The sequence below is a fragment of the Melanerpes formicivorus genome, unplaced genomic scaffold (genome assembly GCF_026170545.1).
Source record: "Melanerpes formicivorus ecotype bairdi unplaced genomic scaffold, bMelFor1.0.p_v2 SCAF_418, whole genome shotgun sequence".
NCBI lineage: Eukaryota > Metazoa > Chordata > Aves > Piciformes > Picidae > Melanerpes > Melanerpes formicivorus.
This window is the reverse complement of record NW_027142770.1, coordinates 100,001-110,000: the sequence shown is the minus strand read 5'-3', so window position 1 is coordinate 110,000 and position 10,000 is coordinate 100,001.

Below are 10,000 nucleotides of genomic sequence, written 5' to 3'. Positions count from 1 at the left end.
CACTGAGCCGTGCGGCGGCAGGTAGACGTGCTCTCCTTCCCGAGGAGGTAGACGTGCTCTCCCTGGCGAGGGGGGGACTTAGTGCACTGAGCCGTGCGGCGGCAGGTAGACGTGCTCTCCTTCCCGAGGAGGTAGACGTGCTCTCCCTGGCGAGGGGGGGACTTAGTGCACTGAGCCGTGCGGCGGCAGGTAGACGTGCTCTCCTTCCCGAGGAGGTAGACGTGCTCTCCCTGGCGAGGGGGGGGACTTAGTGCACTGAGCCGTGCGGCGGCAGGTAGACGTGCTCTCCTTCCCGAGGAGGTAGACGTGCTCTCCCTGGCGAGGGGGGGACTTAGTGCACTGAGCCGTGCGGCGGCAGGTAGACGTGCTCTCCTTCCCGAGGAGGTAGACGTGCTCTCCCTGGCGAGGGGGGGACTTAGTGCACTGAGCCGTGCGGCGGCAGGTAGACGTGCTCTCCTTCCCGAGGAGGTAGACGTGCTCTCCCTGGCGAGGGGGGGACTTAGTGCACTGAGCCGTGCGGCGGCAGGTAGACGTGCTCTCCTTCCCGAGGAGGTAGACGTGCTCTCCCTGGCGAGGGGGGGACTTAGTGCACTGAGCCGTGCGGCGGCAGGTAGACGTGCTCTCCTTCCCGAGGAGGTAGACGTGCTCTCCTTCCCAGGAGGTAGACGTGCTCTCCTTCCCGAGGAGGTAGACGTGCTCTCCTTCCCAGGAGGTAGACGTGCTCTCCTTCCCGAGGAGGTAGACGTGCTCTCCTTCCCAGGTGGTAGACGTGCTCTCCCTCGGTGAGTAGACGTGCTCTCCCTCAGCTGGCAGGTAGACGTGCTCTCCATGGCGAGGGGGGACTTAGTGCACTGAGCCGTGCGGCAGGAGGTAGACGTGCTCCCCGCGGCCGGGCGGGCACTTAGCGCGCGGAGGCTGGAACCGCGGGGTAGACGTGGTCCCCGGGACGAGGGCCGCCTGGTATCGCCCGCCCGGCCCCCAACCCCCCCCCCCCGCGGCGGCGTAAATGAAGAGAGGCAGTCGGCATGAAACCTTCTTTTATTAAGTGTTGTTTTCATCGAGCGTCTTTCATTAAAGGTTGTGTTCTGAAGCAGTCTTTTCTTCAACAGCGCTGTTCTCCGGGGAGAAGGTCTGCCGGCATCTCTAGAAATCTCCCCCCGCCCCTGACCGCCTCCCCCCCCCGCCCCCGTTGCCGGTTTGCGCGGCGCCCCCCCCTCCCGACGTTGCCTCTTGCCGCTACCCCCGCCCCCCCCCCGCTGCCGGTTTGCGCGGAGCCCCCCCCTTCCCGCCGTTGCCTCTTGCCGCTACCCCCCGCCCCCCCCCCGCTGCCGGTTTGCGCGGAGCCCCCCCTTCCCGCCGTTGCCTCTTGCCGCTACCCCCCGCCCCCCCCCCGCTGCCGGTTTGCGCGGAGCCCCCCCTTCCCGCCGTTGCCTCTTGCCGCTACCCCCCGCCCCCCCCCCGCTGCCGGTTTGCGCGGAGCCCCCCCTTCCCGCCGTTGCCTCTTGCCGCTACCCCCGCCCCCCCCCCGCTGCCGGTTTGCGCGGAGGCCCCCCTTCCCGCCGTTGCCTCTTGCCGCTACCCCCCGCCCCCCCCCCGCTGCCGGTTTGCGCGGAGCCCCCCCTTCCCGCCGTTGCCTCTTGCCGCTACCCCCCGCCCCCCCCCCCCGCTGCCGGTTTGCGCGGAGCGCCCCCGCCTGCCGTTGCCTCTCGCCGCGGCCACCACCGCCCCCTCCACACCCCCGGGCCCCCGTTACCGGTTTGCGCGGAGCCCCCCCTCCCGACGTTGCCTCTTGCCGCTGCTGCCACCCCCAGCTCCCCACACCCCCCGGCTCCCGTTAGCGGTTTGCGCGGAGCCCCCCCTTCCCGCCGTTGCCTCTTGCCGCTACCCCCCGCCCCCCCCCCCCCGCTGCCGGTTTGCGCGGAGCCCCCCCGCCTGCCGTTGCCTCTTGCCGCGGCCGCCACCGCCCCCCCCCACACCCCCCGGCCCCCGTTACCGGTTTGCGCGGAGCCCCCCCTCCCGACGTTGCCTCTTGCCGCTGCTGCCACCCCCAGCTCCCCACACCCCCCGGCTCCCGTTAGCGGTTTGCGCGGAGCCCCCCCTTCCCCCCTTCGCGGGCTGCCGCTTCCCTCCCGGGCTGCCCGGCTGCTCTCTAACCCCTGCGACCGAGGCGGCGCTGTTAGGGCGGCCGTGCCGGTGCCCCTTGCCGCAGCTAGCCTCTCGCCGCTGCCCCTCCCGTCCGTCGTCCCCCGTCCCCAAAAACTTGCTGCTCTCCACGCTGGAGCCTGCACGGGGGAGGTTGCGCTCCGCTCCTCCGGCCCTAAAGCCGCCCTCGCCCGCCCCCCCGGCTTGCCGCTTGGCTCGGCTGCCCGCCCGCCCGCTAATCCCCCCCAACGCCCCCACCCCAAAAACACCCCAGCCCTACCGCATGCCGCTCCCCCTCTCCCCGCTCTCGCTGACCGCTGCCACCCCCCCCCACCCCTCCCCCCCGAAACAAACCCCCCAGCCCTACCGCATGCCGCTCCCCCTCTCTCCCTAGCCTGCCCCCCCCCGCCGTCGCTTGCTGCCGCCGCCGCCGCCGCCGCCGCCGGGACCCGCCTCGGTCTGGTGGCGCGCGCTCGGAGATCCCCGGCTACCCGTCCGTCCGTCCCTCCCTCCCGCCCCGCCCCGGGGGAGGGCCCGGGGCAGCGCGGGCAGGCGGGGAGCAAAAAAAGGCGCGGGCGCCAAAAAACGTCGGGGTCCCGGGGTGGCGGAGGGGGGCGGCGGCGGGGGGCGGCGGCGGGTACACGGCGCCGGGTCCAGGGCGCCGGGTCCAGCCCGTCCCGGGGCGGGGACAGGTGGTGTCGTCCGTCCCCGCCCCCGTAACCTGCTCTGAAGCATCCGCTTCCCGCCGCGGTTCGCCCTCCACCCCCCCGCCGCACACGCAGCTGCCGCTTCCCGCCGCCTCTGCCCCCCGCCCCGGGATCAACCACCCGCCGGGTCCAGCCGGTCCCGGTCCCGGGAACCTGCTCCCGGGGCCAGCCGGAGCCACGCCCCCTCCTCTGACGCTTCCAGCTGCCGCCTCCCCTCCCACCCCCCAAACTCACACTGGCCCTCGCCGGCCCGCCCACCCGCCTACCTGCTTGCCCGCCGCCGCTGGGTGGCGTGCCGGACACTCTCGCACACAGGTACACAGACAGGGACACAGGGACACAGGCACTCAGGCACACAGGGACACAGGGACACAGGGACACAAGGACACAGGGACACAGGCACTCAGGCACTCAGGCACTCAGGGACACAGGGACACAGGGACACAGGCACTCAGGCACTCAGGGACACAGGGACACAGGGACACAGGCACTCAGGCACACAGGGACACAGGTGGCGGGCCGGAGGCCTCTCTCCACTGTGTGGCAGGGGTCCAAGAGCCACCCCAGCCCAACCCAGAGGGTCTTTTGCACCTCTCTAGAGGCCACCCAGAGACCCCAGGCCGCAGCAGAAGCCTCCCCCGCATGCTCTGCAGGCTTCCGACCCACCCCAGGCCGCACCAGAAGCCTCCCCCGCAAGCTCTGCAGGCTTCCGACCCACCCCAGGCCGCAGCAGAAGCCTCCCCCGCACGCTCTGCAGGCTTCCGACCCACCCCAGGCCGCAGCAGAAGCCTCTCCCGCACGCTCTGCAGGCTTCTCAGCCACCCCAGGCCGCAGCAGAAGCCTCCCCCGCAAGCTCTGCAGGCTTCCGACCCACCCCAGGCCGCAGCAGAAGCCTCCCCCGCACGCTCTGCAGGCTTCCGACCCACCCCAGGCCGCAGCAGAAGCCTCTCCCGCACGCTCTGCAGGCTTCTCAGCCACCCCAGGCCGCAGCAGAAGCCTCCCCCGCACGCTCTGCAGGCTTCTCAGCCACCCCAGGCCGCACCAGAAGCCTCCCCCGCACGCTCTGCAGGCTTCCCACCCACCCCAGGCCGCAGCAGAAGCCTCTCCCGCACGCCCTGCAGGCTTCTCAGCCACCCCAGGCCGCAGCAGAAGCCTCTCCCGCACGCTCTGCAGGCTTCTCAGCCACCCCAGGCCGCACCAGAAGCCTCTCCCGCACGCTCTGCAGGCTTCTCAGCCACCCCAGGCCGCAGCAGAAGCCTCTCCCGCACGCTCTGCAGGCTTCTCAGCCACCCCAGGCCGCACCAGAAGCCTCTCCCGCACGCTCTGCAGGCTTCTCAGCCACCCCAGGCCCCAACAGAAGCCTCTCCCGCACGCTCTGCAGGCTTCCGACCCACCCCAGGCCCCAACAGAAGCCTCTCCCCGCACGCTCTGCAGGCTTCCGTCCCACCCCAGGCCGCACCAGAAGCCTCCCCCGCACGCTCTGCAGGCTTCTCAGCCACCCCAGGCCGCACCAGAAGCCTCCCCCGCACGCTCTGCAGGCTTCTCAGCCACCCCTGGCCGCAGCAGAAGCCTCCCCCGCACGCTCTGCAGGCTTCTCAGCCACCCCAGGCCGCAGCAGAAGCCTCCCCCGCACGCTCTGCAGGCTTCTCAGCCACCCCAGGCCCCAACAGAAGCCTCCCCCCGCACGCTCTGCAGGCTTCTCAGCCACCCCAGGCCCCAACAGAAGCCTCTCCCCGCACGCTCTGCAGGCTTCCGACCCACCCCAGGCCGCACCAGAAGCCTCCCCCGCACGCTCTGTAGGCTTCTGACCCACCCCAGGCCCCAACAGAAGCCTCCCCCGCACGCTCTGCAGGCTTCTCAGCCACCCCAGGCCGCAGCAGAAGCCTCCCCCGCACGCTCTGCAGGCTTCTCAGCCACCCCAGGCCGCACCAGAAGCCTCCCCCGCACGCTCTTCAGGCTTCTCAGCCACCCCAGGCCGCACCAGAAGCCTCCCCCGCACGCTCTGCAGGCTTCTCAGCCACCCCAGGCCGCACCAGAAGCCTCCCCCGCACGCTCTGCAGGCTTCCCACCCACCCCAGGCCGCAGCAGAAGCCTCTCCCGCACGCCCTGCAGGCTTCTCAGCCACCCCAGGCCGCAGCAGAAGCCTCTCCCGCACGCTCTGCAGGCTTCTCAGCCACCCCAGGCCGCAGCAGAAGCCTCTCCCGCACGCTCTGCAGGCTTCTCAGCCACCCCAGGCCGCAGCAGAAGCCTCTCCCGCACGCTCTGCAGGCTTCTCAGCCACCCCAGGCCGCACCAGAAGCCTCTCCCCGCACGCTCTGCAGGCTTCTCAGCCACCCCAGGCCGCACCAGAAGCCTCTCCCGCACGCTCTGCAGGCTTCTCAGCCACCCCAGGCCGCACCAGAAGCCTCTCCCGCACGCTCTGCAGGCTTCTCAGCCACCCCAGGCCGCAGCAGAAGCCTCCCCCGCACGCTCTGCAGGCTTCTCAGCCACCCCAGGCCCCAACAGAAGCCTCTCCCCGCACGCTCTGCAGGCTTCTCAGCCACCCCAGGCCCCAACAGAAGCCTCTCCCGCACGCTCTGCAGGCTTCTCAGCCACCCCAGGCCGCAGCAGAAGCCTCCCCCGCACGCTCTGCAGGCTTCTCAGCCACCCCAGGCCCCAACAGAAGCCTCTCCCGCACGCTCTGCAGGCTTCCGACCCACCCCAGGCCGCACCAGAAGCCTCTCCCCGCACGCTCTGCAGGCTTCTCAGCCACCCCAGGCCGCAGCAGAAGCCTCTCCCGCACGCTCTGCAGGCTTCTCAGCCACCCCAGGCCGCACCAGAAGCCTCTCCCGCACGCTCTGCAGGCTTCTCAGCCACCCCAGGCCGCACCAGAAGCCTCTCCCGCACGCTCTGCAGGCTTCCGACCCACCCCAGGCCGCACCAGAAGCCTCCCCCGCACGCTCTGCAGGCTTCTCCGCCACCACAGGCCGCACCAGAGGATCTTTTGCACCTCTCTGGACGCCACCCAGAGACTCCAGGCCGCACCAGAGGCCCCCCCCCCCAACCATTTACAGGCTGCAGTGCCAGCCTAGGCCCCGCTGGCAGCCTCCCTTGTCTGCTTTGGAAGGCCTCCCATCCACTCCAGACCTGCCTGGAGGCCTCCCTCGACTGCTCCCGGGGCCCTCGAAGCCACCCTAGGCCTTTCTGGAGGACCTGCTCGACCGCTCGGGCGGCTTCTGACGCACCCTCGGCCATCCGGCGCCCAGCAGCTCCCAGGGCCAGGCACCGGCCTCCCCCTCCGGCCGCCCCTGGGGCCGGGGGTGGCTCGGACTCGGCGCCCCCAACGTGTCGTCCCGTCCCCCCCCGCCCCGCACCGCCGAACATTCGCTGCAGCCGAGGGCTTGCCGCTCGACGCCTACCCCACCCGCCCAGCCCCCCGCTGCGGCCCGGCGCTGCCCCGGCCGCTGCGCCCCGCCTCTCATCGCTCCCCCCCACCCGGCAACCGGCCGCCGGGCACGGCAAGTCCCAGGGCAGGGAACAGGTGCTGCCGGGACCCCGTGCTGGCTGCCGGCTTCCCGGGGCTGCCCCGGGCACGGACAGGTCGCCCCCCCGCCCCGGCGAATGTTCACCGAACCGGCTGCCGGCTGCCTTCGAGCACCCCCCGCCCCCCGCCACTATCGTCCCCCCCGCCCCCCCTCCGCCTCCGCTGCCGCTTCTCCCCGCACCGCCTCCACTGCCTCCCCCCGCCGCCGGCGAACGAGTCGCCGGATCCGTAGGGTGCCGGGAGCCCGAACGGCGAGCGGCTCCGGCTGCTGCCGGGACCGCGGGGATTCGAGCCGGTCCGGCCGCGGCCGGGACCCCGTGCCGGAAGCCGGCATCCCGGGACGGCCCCGGGACGGCCCCGGTCGCCGGCCGGGTGACGTTCAGCGAAGCGGCTGCCGCCAGTCTTTGGGCCTCCCCCGTGCCGGGGCCGCGGGGCTTCGAGCCGGTCCGGCCGCGGCCGGGATCCGGGGCCGGACGATGGCTTCCCGGGCCGGTCCCGGTCGCCTCCCGGGTGACGTTCACCGAAGCGGCTGACGGCTGTCTTCGAGCCCCCCCCCCCCCTCCGCCTCCGCGGCCGCTTCTGCCCGCACCCCCTCCACTGCCTCCCCCCGCCGCCCGCGAACGAGTCGCCGGATCTGTAGGGTGCCGGGAGCCCGAACGGCGAGCGGCTCCGGCTGCTGCCGGGACCGCGGGGATTCGAGCCGGTCCGGCCGCGGCCGGGACCCCGTGCCGGAAGCCGGCATCCCGGGACGGCCCCGGGACGGCCCCGGTCGCCGGCCGGGTGACGTTCAGCGAAGCGGCTGCCGCCAGTCTTTGGGCCTCCCCCGTGCCGGGGCCGCGGGGATTCGAGCCGGTCCGGCCGCGGCCGGGATCCCGGGCCGGACGATGGCTTCCCGGGCCGGTCGCCGGTCGCCTCCCGGGTGACGTTCACCGAAGCGGTTGACGGCTGTCTCCGAGCCCCCCCCCCCCCCCTCCGCCTCCGCTGCCGCTTCTGCCCGCAACTCCTTCACTGCCTCCCCCCGCCTCCCGCGAACGAGTCGCCGGAACCGTAGGGTGCCGGGAGCCCGAACGGCGAGCGGCTCCGGCTGCTGCCGGGACCGCGGGGATTCGAGCCGCTCCGGCCGCGGCCGGGACCCCGTGGCGGAAGCCGGCATCCCGGGACGGCCCCGGGACGGCCCCGATCGCCTCCTGGGTGACGTTCACCGAAGCGGCTGCCGGCTGTCTTCGAGCCCCCCTCCCTCCGCCTCCGCTGCCGCTTCTCCCCGCACCCCCTCCACTGCCTCCCCCCGCCGCCGGCGAACGAGTCGGCGGATCCATACCGTCCCGAGAGCCCGAGGCGGCGGCACCCAGTGCGGGTCCGGCCGAGGCCGGGACCCCGTGCCTGTCGCAGGCTTCCCGGGACGGCCCCGGAACGGCCGCGGTCGCCGGCCGGGTGACGTTCTCCGAAGCGGCTGCCGGCTGTCTTCGAGCCCCCCCCCCCCTCCGCCTCCGCTGCCGCTTCTGCCCGCACCTCCTTCACTGCCTCCCCCCGCCGCCGGCGAACGAGTCGCCGGATCCGTAGGGTGCCGGGAGCCCGAACGGCGAGCGGCTCCGGCTGCTGCCGGGACCGCGGGGATTCGAGCCGCTCCGGCCGCGGCCGGGACCCCCGTGCCGGATGCCGGCATCCCGGGACGGCCCCGGGACGGCCCCGGTCGCCGGCCGGGTGACGTTCAGCGAAGCGGCTGCCGCCAGTCTTTGGGCCTCCCCCGTGCCGGGGCCGCGGGGCTTCGAGTCGGTCCGGCCGCGGCTGGGACCCCGTGCCTGTCGCAGGCTTCCCGGGACGGCCCCGGAACGGCCGCGGTCGCCGGCCGGGTGACGTTCACCGAGGCGACTGCCGGCTGTCTTCGAGCCCCCCCCCCCCCTGCCGGAGCCGCGGGGATACGAGCCGGTCCGGCCGCGGCCGGGACCCCGTGCCGGAAGCCGGCATCCCGGGACGGCCCCGGGACGGCCCCGATCGCCTCCTGGGTGACGTTCACCGAAGCGGCTGCCGGCTGTCTTCGAGCCCCCCCCCCCTCCGCCTCCGCTGCCGCTTCTCCCCGCACCCCCTCCACTGCCTCCCCCCGCCGCCCGCGAACGAGTCGCCGGATCTGTAGGGGGCCGGGAGCCCGAGGCGGCGAGCGGCTCCGGCTGCTGCCGGGACCGCGAGGCTTCGAGCCGGTCCGGCCGCGGCCGGGATCTCGTGCCGAACGTCGTCTTCCCGGGACGGTCCCGGGAGGGCCCCAGTCTCCTCCCGGGTGACGTTCACCGAAGCGGCTGCCGGCTGTCTTCGAGCCCCCACCCCTGCCGTGGCCGCGGGGATTCGCCCCGGTCCGGCAGCTGACGGTTCCCTGTGTCGGACGCCGGCTTCCCGGGACTGCCCCGGGACAGCCCCGGTCGCCTCCCGGGTGACGTTCACCGAAGCTGCTGCCGCCTGTCTTTGTCCCCCCCCCCCCCGTGCTCTCCCTCAGGCGGGAGGTAGACGTGCTCTCCCTCGGCGAGTAGACGTGCTCTCCCTCGGCGAGTAGACGTGCTCTCCCTCGGCGAGTAGACGTGCTCTCCCTCGGCGAGTAGACGTGCTCTCCCTCGGCGAGTAGACGTGCTCTCCCTGGGCGAGTAGACGTGCTCTCCCTGGGCGAGTAGACGTGCTCTCCCTGGGCGAGTAGACGTGCTCTCCCTGGGCGAGTAGACGTGCTCTCCCTGGGCGAGTAGACGTGCTCTCCCTGGGCGAGTAGACGTGCTCTCCCTGGGCGAGTAGACGTGCTCTCCCTGGGCGAGTAGACGTGCTCTCCCTGGGCGAGTAGACGTGCTCTCCCTGGGCGAGTAGACGTGCTCTCCCTCGGCGAGTAGACGTGCTCTCCCTGGGCGAGTAGACGTGCTCTCCCTCGGCGAGTAGACGTGCTCTCCCTCGGCGAGTAGACGTGCTCTCCCTCGGCGAGTAGACGTGCTCTCCGCGGAGATCGCGCTTGTCGCCAAGGGGTCGCTGTTGCGCTCTGCCTCCGCCTACGTCATCGTACAAGCCGGCGTGATTTCTGCGACCTGCCGCTGGGCGGAGGTCGGCTGGTTGTGCGCTCGCGGAGCTGACGGCCCTCCAGTTCCGTATATGAGGGAACAAGCGACGCCGAGCACTCCCAGGGCAGCGCTGCCGAGCGGCTGCTCCAAGCCACCCGCCAGGCGGCTGGGCAGGGGTCCGTCTGGCTTCTCGGTGGCTTTCGCCCGGGTCAGAGAGGGGACCCGCGGGGCCGAACAAAGGCGCGGCGGTTTGGAGCGGCCGCTGGCGCACCCTCAGCGGTGTTGGATGGGTTTCGCTCGTCCGTGAGCCGGAGCCCAGCCCGGGCTCGGCAACGAAAGCGGGGAAAAGAATAAAAGTTGACGAGTGGCTGGCGCCGGCCACTGCCGAAGTGTGGAACCCCCGAAGCGAAGTTTGCCCGGTGGGGCACGGGGGCAGAGAAAGCCGGGGAGACGTGGTGCCGGCGTCGGTCCCACCAAGAATGGCAAGCAAGCCCGTCCAGGCACGGCGAGAGAGAGCCCGGTAAGGGGCAGAGAGAGTTCCCAGCACTGGACCCTCTTCACGGGGGTTCCCCCCCATGGCCAAAGCCGCAGCCCGCGGGGGC